Here is a 17,597-nt window from a genome sequence, read left to right on the forward strand (position 1 = left end):
AGATATTATATATGCGTAATAATACTCGTTAAATACCTGGACCGAGATCAATGGACTATGGGCGATTTGGTCGAGTGGTTAACACTCCGGCTTCCACGCAGGCGGCCGAAGTTCGATCCCCGAAGTCGTACGCATGGAATATTCAGAGAAAGTGTTTTTCACCTGCCCACACAACTCCAACAAGCCAGGTGGAGTATACAAATGGTCTGGGGTGGATGTTGCGGTATCTGTGCTGTAGCATCACGTGAAGTGGCACTATAAATAATACCGTTAGAAGCACTACAAACAGAACACAATACATTTCCAGCACACACGCAGGCATACACACATAAGGAGATATTAGCCAAGTGGCATAGGACTAGCAGTTAGCGTCTGATAAGGCAGCTCCTGCGAGTTCCTCAAAACTGTATTGATAAATGCATATGCTAATTGTATGATTGTATACATTGTATATCTATGTACTGTAAAGCACTTTAGAGTGACTTATTCTATCTAGATAGGGCGCTATATCAAATGTTGTATATTCATTTATTTACAAATTTGTGTGTTAAAGATGTGAGGCATGGAAATATCATTCAAACCAAAGTGATAACATAAGTAATTCGCTGTTTAATGTCTTATTAAGGGTGTTGATTGATCGTATCCCTTACGTCAAATCAGGGAAAGATTGTGATTTTTACCAACTATGAAATTGAAAATTTATTTGAATAAATCAGTGTTGATGAATTTGTGTTTCAAAAGTTATGACCAAGACTTTACGCAGGACCAAATACATTGCTGGCTCATAGATAGAACCTTTTAACGTCAACAATGATTCTCAGTTTGCCATTAGCGCCTGCACGAGCAACCTCTCATACTGTAAAGTGTGCGTGTATTTGGGAATACATCTCAGAGAGCAGACGAGATGTAAGCACACCACGAGTTAATCCCCTTAACGAAAAACCAAGTTCCGAGCTAACCTGCATGCAATCGATTAAGGTCCTTGAGTCGCATAGAATTATTCCAGAACTGCCGAAAACGGGAACTGTCTCGGTCTTGTATGCAAGAATACGGCGATAACCCGATACAGAGTTAGGCCAAGAATCATAGACTATGGTGTACATTAACGTTCCGGGTAAAGATCCTTAAACAAATTTTGAACAGGTGTATTTTGGACCGTACAGACCCGGGCTTACCCAATGAAGATCCAGTACAAACCTGAACTCAGACCAACTCACCAACAGGCGTACCAATCCTCCCTGATACACAATACAATACTGGACATAATTGCCCCCGTAAATTAGCCTCCCTGGTCTCTAAGGACACCTAATTTCAATTGGAAACAGTCATAGATTATTTTCAATCCAAAGAAGGAAACCATAACATGTGTTTGCGAGAAGAAATAAACAGCTTCAATTTGTTTTATTGTCGCCTGGCAAGCTTACTGGGTATTGATCTGTGCCCCGAATGCTGTAGTTCTGGTGTCGGCTCTAAACAAGGCCATTTGTTTTAATTGGTGGTATGTAAATAGATTGGTGTAATAAAGATATTGATTAACGGGTATGTGCTAATTAAGACAATTACAATGTCTAAACAAAGGTTATATATCTAACTATGGTGGAGTAAGCTATTTGTTTCCCCTGTAAACCCGCTCCCGACATAGAATGTCACACGTGTATACTCGCGTATATTACATGCATTGCTCATCCTTCATGATCGAGCACGAAGGTAGACTTAATCATCATTAACTGGGTAGCACGTGGAAACACAACTGTCACATGCACATGGTTGTTTTTTAAATGGGTTACCTCGCAGACTGTCTATTTCGGATAGAAGGTAATGCAGGTTTTAATATCCTTTCTAAGCCGTTAACGCTGTGACGTAAGTGACATAAAACATACCATTAATGGTAAACAACATAGGTCATGCGGAAATGCAGACGACATTTATAGTTCAAGGATTGCCTGTATCAACTTTGTTGAACTATTTTAGATTTTCTATTTAAAAAAAAAATCGTTTTTTCTTCATAAAAACGCTATCAATACTTAAATCATGTTAAACAAGGTATTTTTAAATACTTACAAGTATATACATTATGCATCTTGATGAATACCTGTTTTTTTCCAAAGAAATATAAGTACAATGTAAACAGATCGACATGGTTCGATAACATCGATCACATTTCCGTTCCCCATTTGAACAATGTTACCTACATGTAACAGCAGAAAACTACTCTTCAAAGCTGGACCATCTTCAAGGCCGCCGGCAATCATTACAACGACTACATATTGTCGTATTACCCAATACACGGTGTTTATGGCTACGTGTCGATTTCAATTTCACGTGAACGCCAGCGTACATTTAATTACAGCGCAAGACGGATATTGTTGTGGTCAGGCAGGAAGTGAAGCACGTGCCCGAAGGTTATATGGACACGCGTATGTATACAAACTTTGTATGGAAACATTGCATGGACATGTGTTTTAGATACGTTATATGCAGAAATGTTTGGATACATTTACATGATACGAAAAATGTAGTATTTCGGGGAGCAATCGGTAATTAAAGTAATAACCAGGATTAAGTTTGGGAGTATACGTCATATACTGAAAAGAACCTGAGTACCCTTTAGATTAATCCGTGGAGTGATTAATTCTCAAAAGTGCACACAGTTGTTTTGGTGTATACAGTACCTCAAAGCCTCCCAAACTTATGGTTATTTAAAATACCGTGCCAAATATTGGTCTACCGGCGTCATCACTTAGAAGATATAACCTGAAAAACATCTATCATTGGGGAAAAATAAAACAATAATGAAAGAGACAGCAATCTGATTAAGGTAAAAACAGTTAAAAAATAATATGATTAAGGTAAAAGCAGTTAAAAAATAATCTGATATAGGTTATATATAGAATGGGACCGTAATCCCATACTATTTTTATATATAGAATGGGACCGTAATCCAATTACATTTTATATATATAGAATGGGACCGTAATCCCATAATATTTTATATATAGAATGGGACCGTAATCCCATAATATTTTTATATATAGAATGAGTTTGGTTTGATTACGGATTTATTTTGTTTAGCGTCCTTTTAACAGATAAGGTCATTTAAGGACGTACTTTCATTTGTGTTAGGTAGCAATGCACTTGTGTATATCTGACGGAGGCAGTAAGTTGATGTATTTGGCTTCATGTGGTAGCACGGATCTGACGCCGACTTAAAATAGAGTGCTACTTCACTGAAAAGCCATGCTGAAGGCCCCAAGCACAGAATTCCATGTGTTCATATTATGCTAAAACTTGGTAAACCAGTTACCTTAAATGCTGAAGGTTTAGCAGGGAATAACAAATACCATATTCAAGGACTTTGGTATATCCCGGACAGGGGACAGAACCTATTATCTTACTCACCTGGGCAAACGATCAACATTAAAGCAACACGTGAGGTAATGCCAAGCAAAGCTCTAGGAAGACAAAATGTTGTAGAGAGAACATTTAAAGATTCTAAATGTTGAAATGGGTGCATTCGATTGGTTTCGATCGCTAAGATGTCTCCAAGTAGAGGGCACACAAACAAATCTCAAATCATCAGAGGATTCCCACATTATGTTCTTCTTATAATATGCAGAGGGTAACAGCAGGTACATATCAAATATATGTTTTGTTCAATCTCCGACCTTAAGTTTTGTACCGAATTGGACAGTTTCCTCTTAAACGAACTCTTGATCTTTAACACAGCAGTCGGATTAGGAATATGATAATTCTCCTGCGATAAACAATACAAAATGAATAGTACATACGGACGTCTTGTAAAATATAATGAAATCAGTCAAGTGCATGCCGGGTTATTTGCCACAGGCTAAAGACGAGTTAATACGGTCAAACTGCTTACGGATGTTACACGGTCCATTAAAGGTATTTGGGAGCCTGAAGTTGGTCTCTAGTTCCTAGTTCCGTTTAAGATAAACGGAACTAGAAACCAGACCCTAGTTCCGTTTAAGATAGACGAAACTAGGAACCAGACCCTAGTTCCGTTTAAGATAGACGAAACTAGGAACCAGACCCTAGTTCCGTTTAACATTGAAATAACGCTATCAATGGAACTTCGACCAAAGCACTAGGTCTGTTTTAGAAACACATCATAGCCAGCCTCTTATAGTCAACTGGAAACTCAAATCTGAATCCAGCACAGGAATCGAACCCACAACCTTTCACACGAAAATTAAGACTACCATAACCTCTATAAAGTAATTGGTCTTGTTCCTCTTTTGTTGCTTTGCTAACATCCTGAACATAACAATTTACGACTTCGGAAACGTCTAATTTAAGTCTCGCAACTCAGTGATTTTGTGGCTACTCCAAGTATAAAACCCATATATAGAATTCACGTCTTGTACATGTACTTAGAGAAGTAAATTTGTATTATTTTCGTTATCTTAAAAGTGTAACCATGTACCATCAACTATAGACATATATGCATTTAAACATATTGTTAAGAGAACGGTTGTACATTTACGACATACTTCCATTGGAATTGCTTTTAAAAGGATGCTTACAGTGTCATATTCCGCAAGTTTTCCCCGTCAGCCAATAACAAAAGTGTATCTGACCCAGAACCCTGGATACGTCCTTGACCCTAAGACAAGACGCGCGCGTGTTAATATGATGACTGGCTGTCTCTACTGAACACATCTCGGAAGTTGTAAGTGGCACATCGTCTCAGTGGAGCACCGTTTGGGTTTCAATTATAAAGCAGTTTGAGACTGTGTTTGACAGTTTCTGCTACGTTTAGAGATTGGAAATCAAGAAAGGAATTGGTCTACCATACACTGGAATGTTGCCAATGTAAAATTGTATTAATCATATTGACATATGTTTTACAACCGTCCGAGTGAATGTGTGTAATTGAACGAGTATCAAACGAGTGTAAAGATCGACCTACCCATAGGAATACGGAGGAATTTTGATTATCATGTTTTCATTTCGCAAACCCCAATTTAGGTTGACTCACTGGAAGAACCATGGCATGGTCACCTCCGGTATAATTAATAAAGGTACACAAATGTAATTAATTGATGGTTACATGGTAAAATTGTAGTTCTGTAACCCGTTCCGTGGTACTTAAAACAAGGATATGTGCTCTGTAATAATAAAACAAAACAACTAGCTTAAGTCTGATACGTTGACTAAATATTATCTGCAATATTTATAATTTTCATCAAATGTTATCATTGCATGTCGTCAAGGACGATAACTCTCACATAAAAAAGTAAAAAGGAGATAGGTAGAAGTGTCACCTATTGACAACTTCATCTGTGACCAAAACCTACCATAACCTCGAAGTGCCTGATTGTGATTGGTTGAGGTATCAAGTATGACGTCATTAATTCATTAGAACGACATCACAAGAATATAAAACAAATTTACGATAAGTGCCGTTTACATATCTAGGATTTCTTAGGTAGTGATAATAATCAATACATATGTTGTGTAGAAATTTTCTCACGAGTGACAGTTTGTTAACGCTCCTTTTCAAACTTATGGTAATAAATTGCAAAATATTTTATAAAAAAAAAAAATGAAAAAAAATATAAACTTGAAAAAGGAGAGAAAAAAAATTACCATGCGTTTCTAATGTCTGATCGATAACAGAAAGTTTAGTTTACAGGCAATACTTGAAAACTAAAACACGCATTACGGTCGTTCCTTACAAATGTATATCCATACAAAATATTGATTACAGATTTTCCAGGGAATTTATATCCTTGACAGAAAAATATAAATGCCACGACAAATGTGTGTCTAAGGTTGAAGACTAAGCGTCTTTAAGTTTGTCAGTCGGAGTTCTCCCCCCGCCCTAACGACGGTCGTTATGCCATTCCATCACACACATAGACTAAACTGTTGTATACGTAACGTAGTGATCTCATCTTTCAAATTTGAAAACATATTTTCTTCAGCAATTTCGTTTTGTTACTTCCTATAATGCTATCGATTTTCCCATTTATTTTCTCACTATTTTTATACACAACCAGGAGCAGTGCTTGACATCACTATTCTTTACCACACTGGGAAACAGTGCTTGACACTATTATTTTATAACACAATCTGGAACAATGGCTGCCAACATTATAGCACAATTAGGAACATTGTATGACAACACCCCTTTACTTGTACAACCTGGAAATACAAGAAATTAGCGACAAAAGGAAGAAGCTGTTTAAACGAATATCAATTCGATGCAATAAGCTACATAATTTATTGCATAAAAATCGTTCCAGAAGCCAAGTTACCCTTACCACAGACTGCCATACTATTTTATAGATATGATCCTGGGGAAAGACTCACATGCCATGATTGATATTATTAATGACAGCAAGGTTACTTGGACGACAGACTTACATTCCGTTATGATATGTCATAATTAATAAGGTTACCGCGGCGACAGGCTGCCAAACCTTTTTTTTATAGATTCGACCCTGACGACAGACGTAAATGCCATCTGCATGTATATTGTTCAGAGCAATGGTTACCATAGCAACCTATAAAATGATATGATATCAGTATGACTAATAAAACAAATCTTACGAGAACGAGATTTCCGTGCTACCTATATGTACATATAGAGTAGCATGGAAATTCCGTTCTCGTGAGACTTGTATATCCGTTAATGCTGTTAAAGAAAGTCGCTGAAATATTGAGAACAACCGTAGTCCTTGACCTTGAGTTTTTAGCTCTATTATAAATGTGTCGCCTTGCACCGGTGATGTAATAACATGCTGGAGAATAATAATTGGGTGTGGTCGTGATCCGGGAAGTTATGAGCACAAGCTATTAATTCCATGTCAACAAGTTAATTTCTTTGATGTATTGCAGACTCGACACGTACAAATCGCATTGCAAAGTTCAGTTCTTGAGAGAGAAAAAAAATTCAATTTAATTATATCCGACAAAATATTATCGTAAAATATGAGCGATAATGTTTTATAAAATTTCTTGTCAGTTATGGTTTAGTTTATAACCGTAAAATGAACTCAGTCAACTAAAATCGCTACCCCCTCTTGTCTCTCGCGTGATTGGTTCATATACATCATTTAGAGATAAACAAGCAAATTTGCATTTCTCCTTATGTGTGTTTGGGTGTCGGACTAATGAACAATAGCGTACAACACTAATCTCGTCAGAATTCTCCAACGAATCCCTAGAATATGAAATAACGTATCATCTGTGACAGGTCTTATTAAATTGTGCCGAGTATTAAACGCGACAAGAGCTAGCAGCTGTGTTAGATGTCAATACGGAGGAAATGTGTCACGAATTTATAACTAGATTCTATTTACTTGGATTAATACTCGCCCGTGATGGCGGTTTAATGAGGCGCGCCATTTAATGCTTGTTTGCCTGGCATTCCCTTTTCATAAATCTGTCATGTGTCTTGTGTTTGGTTTGGAGACGAACGTCTGTAAGATCATGTGTGAATTCCGTTGCGTTTCTGGAACTCAGTAAATGATAACCAGACTCTAATAGAACGGACGAAAAGAAACACAACGACATCCATTTGAGACCTGGTAATAAATCATACTTAACAGGATCAGAATACCAAAATATAAACACCCGAGCCGTTGTATTTAAATACAGCAGAGAAACGTCACTAAACTAAAAGCTGAAATAGAGGAAATTAACATTTGAATGTTCGTAGGTCAGAAAAAGAGCAGAAACGTCACTAAGATAAAAGCAGGAAAAGAAAAAATAACACTTTAACGCAATCAGGTTAGAAAGAGAGGAGAAACGCAAAATAGAAGAAAAATTGGAGGAAAGTAACACTTGGACACAATAAAATTAGAAATAGGAAAGAAAGCGACGTTAAAATAAAAAAATTAAAAAAAAAATGAGAAAATTAACACTTGAATGCAATCAGGTTAGAAAACAGAAAAAAACCGTCACTAAACTAGAAGCAGAATTAGAGAAAATTAACACTTGGACGCAACACAATTTAGAAACAGGACATAAACTTTACTTAACTAAAAGCAGTTACAGAAAACCCCCCAAAAAACAACAACATAAATACGTGGACGCAATTCGTTTAGAAACAGAAGAGAAACAACACAACTAAAAGTACAATATTAGAAAAAATAAATACTTCAGGATATGTTCATAATTTATCAAAAGGTATAATATTTGAAACAAATAAATCACTCTGGTGCTTAGTTTTTGGCACGAATGACGCATAGAAATAAATGATAATGCTTGAACCCAGCGAGGTATATGTTGTAAGGAGAGATCAAAGGTAATAACCATTTCTGGTAAAATGTGGCTCACTGATGTGGAGGAACAGTGGAGGGCTCACTGAACTACAAAATTGAAAAATAAACTTGCTCTGTTTCTATTTCATCAACACGCCATTATAATGACAAATTAACCAATGATACCAGCGGTTAGATAGATTGCAGGTCGCCAAGAGGGTACCGAAATAATGTCTTAATTTCGTCACGAACACGACTGGGAATAGGTCGGCTGATGGAATGGCCGCCATCACGGATACGTTCAGCACTAGACAATGGCGTTTTGGAATCCTTTAACATCAGTATACTGTAACCAGTTAGCCCAGTGCCGTTCCGCAGGGATAGGTATAGCAATAATACATGGAGATGATCAAATAAGGACCAGGTCACATTATTGGCTGACCTCATTTCCATTCCTCAGTGTTAATACACGAGGGCACCATCTGAAAGTGAGAATTAGGCGTTAATCGTATCTGTAGTACTACGTTATAAAGAAATGGAGATTTTATGTTCCTTGATCCAAACGAGGAGAAGAAAATGCACCCATACTATCTTGTTAGCTGTGAGGTCAGGAGCATTTTCTTGGATCCGAATACAATTGTTACCGTAAGCGGTCCTTCGATTTCTGCCTAGGGTCAGTTTCCATCGGATTCCAAATGGGCCATTGATACAGGTTGTTACAGGGTGATACTGAAGAATCGATGGTGAAATATTTTGAACATGTGTATATCTCTAACGTTTTGGTGAATGACTACTTTTTTGTGTTGTAACCCTGTAAAGCTAATATTTAACTGTCACTACACTACACGCAGGTTTTTTGATTTCTTTAAAATGTTGTGTGCATACATGGCTACTATACGGCTTTATGCATACAAAGGTATGTACAAGTATGTAGGTCGATAATAACGTTCATGTACATGTATAGATACAGTTCATATTAACGCGGTTTTCTCCATGAAATGCTTTATGTCATTTGTAAGGACATCGAAACAACTGTGTCAATGAAGTGATCTCACATTTCTGCACACGAGTATGTTTAACTGGACATAAAAGTAGTTTCTATAAGTAATAAAACATGTTTACGGAGGTGTTATAACCGCGATTTGCCATTGTGTCTATAGTCAGACGTGGTAAAACACTTCTTTCTTCCTGATAACATGCGACATTTGTACAGTTCTCGTGTTCGACATTGTGATTGTATTTTGTACATCGGATATATATTTTAGATTAGATCTGTTTTCCCCCTATGGGTATCCAAATACCCGACTAAAACGGCAATATTGGTACTCCACCACACCAACTCAGAGGTAGGAGTAGATTAACGTCTCCGTCCGTCTCGCTGATTCAATCTTCTTACGGTAAATTCGATCTGTGTTCCGCGATTCTACATCCCTCCGAGTGGTGGGCTGTTTAATTGGAATTCTAGTGATACGGGTATCTTGGTGGCTACAGCTTGATAGGTTGGTTATACAGTATATAACGCACCACGGCAGTAGACTGAACGTCAAGTCAACGATATGACTGTATGATGTGGTCGTAAACAATTTACAAAACAATTTGTGTAATTTTTTGAGAAAAAATAATCAAATTAGAAATTGTGTGTCGTGCAGTAATGAGATAATTGCTTATGGTTTTTGTGTAATGTGTTTACGTTCGTATGTGGTTCTGGTTTGCTGGTCTGTGTGATTTATAAATACGATTGTTTGTCTAGTTGGCTGATTTGTGTGATGGCGATGCTTATGTACCATCTTTGTAGCTCGTTTGTATTATGGCTACTTATGGCGGGATTAGTTCGTATTAGGTAATGATTGGTTCCATCTTATAAATCGTTATTTGTTTGAATCCTGTTATATTTTGCATACCTTCATAATTCGAGTATTTGTTGGAGGTTTATGGTCTCTGAAATTAGGAAATATTTTAAATTTTTAAATCTAAAAAGTGCCATGGTTTTTCGTTCAAGCATTACAGAAGTGCTAAACTTTACATAACTACCACCGAGTATCTAGAATATTGAATTATTTAGAAAAAATAAAAAACTCTAATACTTTTGTTCACGCGGATGTCCGATTTTAGAGCTTTTTCTAAGTTCTCAGTAGCCTGTCTGTCCACCGAGTAATATTTATTATGTTATGGCGCTACAATGGTACAAATTACTCCAAGAAAAGTGTCGGACCTATTTTTTATCCGTCAAATGTAACCAAACACAGTGTATCCATCATCACAATTCAAACAATGTACATATTGTAACTACATTATATTTAGCCAGCTCATTCGATTTAAGGAATGGATTAAGGTATGTTTGTGGATATAAATTATCCAACTACGTTTGTACAGTGTACAGAAAAAAAGAACAGGTGAAAAACTCATGCAAATAGACCAGTACTACACTATTCAAAGAAACCACGCGCCCTGGTTAGCTTAAAGGACTCACACAACTAAATCAGCAAGTGTTTCATACGATTCTAATCCCTACCTAAAATTTGTCCCGGTTAGATACAGTGGCTATGAACAATTTAAATGGGTAATTGTTGACATATTTTACATTCAATGAACTCTTCAGATATATAACTTTAGCAAAGATGTAGTTTAAGTAGATTTTGATATGTGATGGCGGATTGATATGGGGTCAAAAGTTCCGTCCCAATTCACCGGTTTGGCTTGAAAGTGAACTTCCGGTTGTCAAAAGCAGACGCCTGTAGCGCTCTTATATGTCATTAACACGTCAAAAAAGCCCTTTAAAACCTTTGTCATGTACGCAACCATGGATCTACACAGTTGCCACTAGTGTTGAAATTCAAAATCTTTAAGGTTTATTAGCTAAAAACCTAAATAATAACTTTTAGTAAATGATTTAGTTGTGCGAGTCCTAAAAGTCTGTTGTAACGGGATTTGGAAGTTTACCAAAACAGTACTTCAAAATAATAAAAACTCGTCTTTAAGTTCCAGTATTTGATATAGAAGCAACCGAGTACCAATTATTATATTTTAGCATTAAAATGAAAGTAGAGCCACGAGAACGATTATATAAATCTGGCTGTGTTTTATTCCGTAAGCTTTCTGAAGTTAAATGTATAGGATTTGTTACCCGTTATATTTAACCTAATGGTCGCTAAGGAATCAGTTTCCTGGTAACAACAGAGTTAGCCTTAAGGGCACTTCTGAGCAAACATAGTTACAACATTGTCTATATTACAAGTATATGTCATCTCATTAAGTCCTCGTAAAATAAATGTCAATTGTATAGAATTACGTTCGCTATTGACATTTTATTTTTTACGATTAATGTTTCCCCTTAAATGATTATTTCCTGAGTAACCTTTACAATACGTAGGACTTTTGATGTTATTGTCTCAAGACAGATAATTGATTTCTTTAAGGATTGGCATTCTTGTGCACTCAGGGAATATCAGTTTTTAAATAGTGTAAGGGGAAGACATTTTGTTAAGCGTGGGTATTTGTGGGCGTGTTTATTACATGTCTCACAGCATTTGTTTGCTAATGTGGTATTGACCTTTTGTTCACCATCATTGATCTTTACCGTTCTGTCGTACTGTCCTCCTGTAACGTTTTGCATTGATGCTTTGCTATGCGTAGTGTTGTTACATGTACCTAAGGTATCAACCCGTGCTTGCAATAATGACCGTTGTTACGTGTAATTTCGGCCTTAAATACGTGTATAATGGGCTTTTTCATCCATATTTATCAATTATGGAATTTGGTGTAGGTGAATATGTTGGTACATTTATAAAAGACCTTGGAAATCGTTATTCACTGAAACGCAGTCGAAGTTAATATCATTTTGGGGTCTATATAACACATATTTACCTCACAAAAATTCATTATTTTTCCAATTATGTGACATTATGGTATTTTTATCTTTAAATGGAGCAAAAGCAAATTAAATGGTCAAGAAAAAAATCAATGCATTTAATATGGTGACTTTTCAAGTGACGTCGTAAACATAATATTAACCGGGTATTTCAAAAATGGTTACACCGATTCAATATCTTAATTATCGATCTCTACGTGATTAGAATTCAACAATTGAGTATGTGGGGGAAAATGGTGTCATTTAATATATGGTTACATGAACATGAGAAAGGGTACAGGTTTTAACAGAGATAAAGTCGAGGTCAATATAACGTTGAAAGACAATATAACCACAAATTCACCCTATGAAAAAAACCCGCATTTGTTCAAATATATGAAATTATGTTTTGTATCATTAAACAAGACAAAGCGTTAGAATAAGTACTTTATCTTGCAGAAAGCATTGTGGGGTTAAAATTGAAGTGACATCATACAAAAAAAAATAACCCTGTGTTACATATACACGGTCAGCGTTAACCTTTCATGTTAGTTTAAGTCTTAGTGCGTTTTCTATTGACATTTCTTTAGTACGTAAGTAGTGCCGTTTAGTTATGTGTGCTACTGTCGGTTTATTGCATGTTGTAGTGACGTTTTACGTTTAATATTAACCATTAGCATGCACAGTAGTGCTCTTTTTGTACGAGAAGTGTTTTACAACACTTGTATAGGGCTGACATTTTGCACATTGACGTAAATGATTGACCTATTGGTTGAATGTGGTTTGACCTTTTGGATAAGTGTAGTTTGACCTTTTGGTAGATTACGAATTGATGCGTTAGTTTTTTTCCCGTGTTGCCTTTTAAAAGCTAAAAGAACGATATCTATGGTAGTTGTAGTTTTGATACTTGTTAATCTATAAGTACTGTACTTAAATAAAACACAAAATGTTCGCGGCCCTGGGCATTATAATGACACGCCACTATTCAATTGTTGGAGTCGCGAAGATGGAGTTGAGATCAGATGTAACATTAGAGAGTTCCATTATCTCACTAATCGCCTGTCACAAACACCCGCAACCCAATAACAGTTTGTTTACAATTTTTATCGGGGAGCAAATATGCAGTTTTTGACGAGATTTCCCTGAGGCAGATTTCTTCTCGCGTTCTAAGGTGTTGGACGGCTGTAAAAGACAGCAACGCGTTATATGGACCGGTACACGTTATCTTCACAAACCTTATTTAAAAACAGTGCCACTTTAACAGAACTTTGAATAAATTCAATAAAAAAAAAAAATCACATGCAGATCCGGGGACATTAGAAAAGAGGAGACAAATGTAGGGCCCCGGAATTGTTCTATGTCCTTTTCATGGGTACACTAAGGATACAAGTTGATATAATCTGACCCTATGTTTTTACGGTAATACATTGTATAAGCATGTTGTAAGAACTATGTGTCTAGATGGGGTGTCTTGCTGCCCGATCCAGATTATGGCATTTTAGTGATGTGGTACTTCAGCATAAACTGAATTTCTATTGTTGTATATATGGTAGTATACATTAATTGTAACCGAGTGTTTCAAGATATACTAATATGCTTTTCGAAACATCTGTACATGTAGGACGCCTGACTAGACCCGTTATCGGACTTGCGTATGTCACGTTCACATGGTCATGCATGTACCTATTTGAAAACCTTCTGTTTGATCTGTTGAAACTTTCGTACATATATTGATGTGTTACTATGACTGTTATACGTACACATATATACAACAGGTACACGACTGAAAACTGAGGGAATTCCTAGGTAGGTCGCTAGTGTGTGGAAACGAAATTCAGGTATCTTGTGACGTATACCCTTCGCGAAGGGTTTTGAACACGTTTAACTTTGTTTTCAGGTTTATAACTTTGTTTTCAGGTTTATAGATTATTCTCGATGACAGGCCAATTTTAAAAGTCGTTCAATGCGATGCCCAAAGTTGTACGATTGTGTTACGATAGACCTAAGAATTTTGTGCGAGATTTGGTCATCTGGGTCACCCAGAATCGTGGAAACTTCCAAAGATATTCTTCAATTGTTCTACGTTAAACCAACGTCAGTCGTACGTTGATAACAAGGTATTGCAAAACCACCTGTATTTTATGTTCTGTAACCTCTGTCGTTTATATAATTGTCAGGTCGGTTTCCAATTATCTTAATTCGTTCACCCCTGAAATGTCATAATGAATTATTCCAACCGTTGATGCGGAAGAGTTGAAATGTTTCTTCAGGGGTGAATGAGTTAGGACGTAGGCCACGTTTTGTTAGTATGACAGTTGATTGGGTATTTAATTCTAGCAATAGCTAAGGTGATATGAAGACGGATGCCTAGGGTGACATCGTGAAAAAGTAGGTAAGATAAGAAAAGATATAGAACCCGGGGTATCAAAATGTTGGCAACAGATCAGGGCTGGTTTCTTCGTTGTCTTCTGAGCAGAGGCCACGGGACAAAAATATCCTCTATAGGACCCGCACATTAGTCAGCTCGTGTGACATACACTGGGATACAGCTGGTCTTATCGTTCACTGAAGTGACATCCAACTGTAAATGCAAGAAACAGCATATCAGAAATTATAATAGTGTTTTAGCTCAACCCACAATGACCAGTTTCGTAAATATGTTACATTAAAATGATGTAATAGATAATACATGTACATGTACATCAAAATGCAGTTTTCAGTGTTGTTCACAAATATTATATCAGCACTAAAACGATAAAACACATCATCGCTCGGGCAAAGTGCATGTGACCTAGTGTGTCTGCTTGTGTTAGTGTCGTCTTCATAAGGATAAACATATACACATGTAAATGTATACGTAAAAACATATTCAGTGTATAAGTATATACACCAGTGAATGTATATCAGTGTAAAAATATACACGTGTATCAGTATAAACATATTCACGAGCATCAGTGTAATATACACACGTGTATCAGCGTAAACACACACGTGCATTAGTGTAATATACACACATGCGTCAGTGTAAACATATTCACGTGTATCAGTGTAAACATGAGCATGTTGGTAGTTAAACCAAAATTACCTGTCGCATGGACCTTTACGCGGAATATGGATAGCAGGCGACAGCAATGACTCGCCTGCTTGTCATTTGGTAACCGTGTGTTCAACAAGATAGGTCATTATGGCATGGCCTTTTTTTAGTTTAATCATCCACACGTGTTTAGTGTAATAAAATCACTCAATAAACATGTGTATACACATCTCATAGAACATCTGTATAACACCCAATAAAATGTTAAGAAAATGAAGGTGCATATTTTTCAAGTCGTGACAGACTGATATTTAACACAATCAGAAAAGTGTGGGAGCAGATTCATTCACGCGCATCTTACCACGTAGTTCCCTTTTAAACCTTCATATATGTTAGAGTACACGTGTGCTGCAAGTTGTATATGTGTTATTCTTGTTTTGAGTCTGTATTTCCATTGGCTGGTTATAACGCCATACCACTAGACTACTACAACACAAAAACTGTTGAGTTAGACAACAAGGGTATCGTGTCTTACCCTACGACGTACATGCATCTAAAACATAAAGGCAGATTATTTTTGTCATATACAATTCCTTGTCAGTCTCTGACAAGTCGTACACCTATATCAATTGACGTATAATGCGCACTGTTTTCCATGACGCCAGTTTTACAATATTATGTTTTTCCTATTTTTATTTGCTTACGTAGCAATATTGAACATTCAGGAATCATTTAGTGCTATTTCCAACCTCAACAAAAGAAAAGTATCAAACTGAAAGAGAAAGTTGTCGTATTTCAACGTCGTTTTGCGAAGGTACTAATGGTGTCGTGCATTTGACAAAACACCTTTGTCACTATAAGAAATAGTTTCACCCGCAGTTATAGTTAATTTTGCAGATACAAAGAATCATTGTGTAATTTAAGCAGCAATATCAAAACGAATGCGCTGCTTTCTAGCTTATTTGGAACATGTTTTATTTTTTTATTTTCTATTTTTTTATAACACATGTACAAGTTATAACTACAGGTATTATTGTTGACGGAATTAATACAATTTACATATACACATAGTTGATAGAATTAATAAAATGTCTCTATATGCATTAAATTGTTGACGTATATAAAAAAATATATTTGAAATTGACGTTGTTTTCAGTAACTTTTACGCTGTGTGTTTAGGTAGGTGATGCATACTGCACTTACTAGTTAGTGACATTATGTTGCATTCAAAATGTTTAAGCGCCACTCAAACTTCAGAATTTACATAGCTTTAACAATATAGGAAAATATAAACTTTATTTATTTTACAACAATTATGAATCAAGTTATTTCATCTTATATTAATCACTCATGTTGGCCCGGATATTAGCGCGTGGGGGGTTTTAGTGTGGGAGGAAACCGGAGTACTCGGAGAAAACCACGTGATCGGGCAGGTGACCCCAACCTTTTCATGTCCGTCGGGGGAATCGAACCCCGGCCGCCTTGGTGAAAGGCAAGGGAGTTATCTACTGCACCACCCGACCATCCCTTTAGCTTTAGAACCCACGAAGTCCGATTTCGTATACAAAACAAATATAGTACATAGTATATTGAAACTGCATTGACGAACAAAGGACGGACGTTCATTCAATAGACGTACATATGTACACAGTCCGTCCGTTGTCTGTTCAATAATACAACTTCTGCCGACGATACCAGATGATGGACGGCGATGCGATTTGATATGGTATCAACTTATCGGGTGATAAATAAACTCAACCTTGATAACAAATCACATTTCCTAACCGAAATGATAACATAGTAATTCAGAAAATGTGTTTTAAAGATAGTGTATTGTTTCCTGGAGCAAAACCATGTATTCTATTTATGTTCGAGTTTAAACTCATTTCTTTATGGGATAAAGTGTAGATATTGCTGATATGATTTTATTACTTTGTGGTAAAATTGTGTTGCAATTTAGAGCCGGTATTATTATTTTTTGCACCCCTAACGCCATACTAAAGTATTCGATGTTTCCCAAGTACATATGAAAATTAGCAGTGCCTCGTTCATGGAGGCCTGGTTTGTGAGTGGATGATATAAATTGTCTCATCTATTAGCACGTTTTAAGACAGAACTAGACGCTATATAACGGCAAATGACAATAACTGTCACCCGAACAACCCATTCTGTGCTCCTGGTAATGGCCTGTATACTTCGCTTCATTACAAATTCTTTTAACCTCTGACGTTTTCATTTTCATCTACACTTCGTTTTCGACTCTCGTGAGTTTGTCCGTTTCCCTTCCTACTTTGTCGTATAAGCATTAATTCAACCCGAGAAACTCGGCTAAATAATATAGGGAGGTACCGAGGGAGTCACAGCAAAATTAACCAATATTTGATTAAATCCTAGAGGTCGATAAAAATAATCGTTAATTCGCCTGAAAACATGATCTTATGGAAAATAATATTAATTCAATAAAACCTTAAGGAAATCTTATTAT

At 36.4% G+C, this 17,597-nt stretch overlaps 1 protein-coding gene across 2 annotated transcripts in view; it reads left to right on the top strand.

Annotated features, from left to right (window-relative positions):
• LOC110445698 (opioid-binding protein/cell adhesion molecule-like) overlaps positions 1-17,597 on the top strand; it is a 149,232-nt gene that overhangs the window by 72,161 nt on the left and 59,474 nt on the right. The gene's annotated exons all lie outside the window — the stretch shown is intronic.

This window comes from Mizuhopecten yessoensis, unplaced genomic scaffold, assembly GCF_002113885.1.
Source record: "Mizuhopecten yessoensis strain PY_sf001 unplaced genomic scaffold, ASM211388v2 scaffold2329, whole genome shotgun sequence".
NCBI classification, from domain to species: Eukaryota; Metazoa; Mollusca; class Bivalvia; order Pectinida; family Pectinidae; genus Mizuhopecten; species Mizuhopecten yessoensis.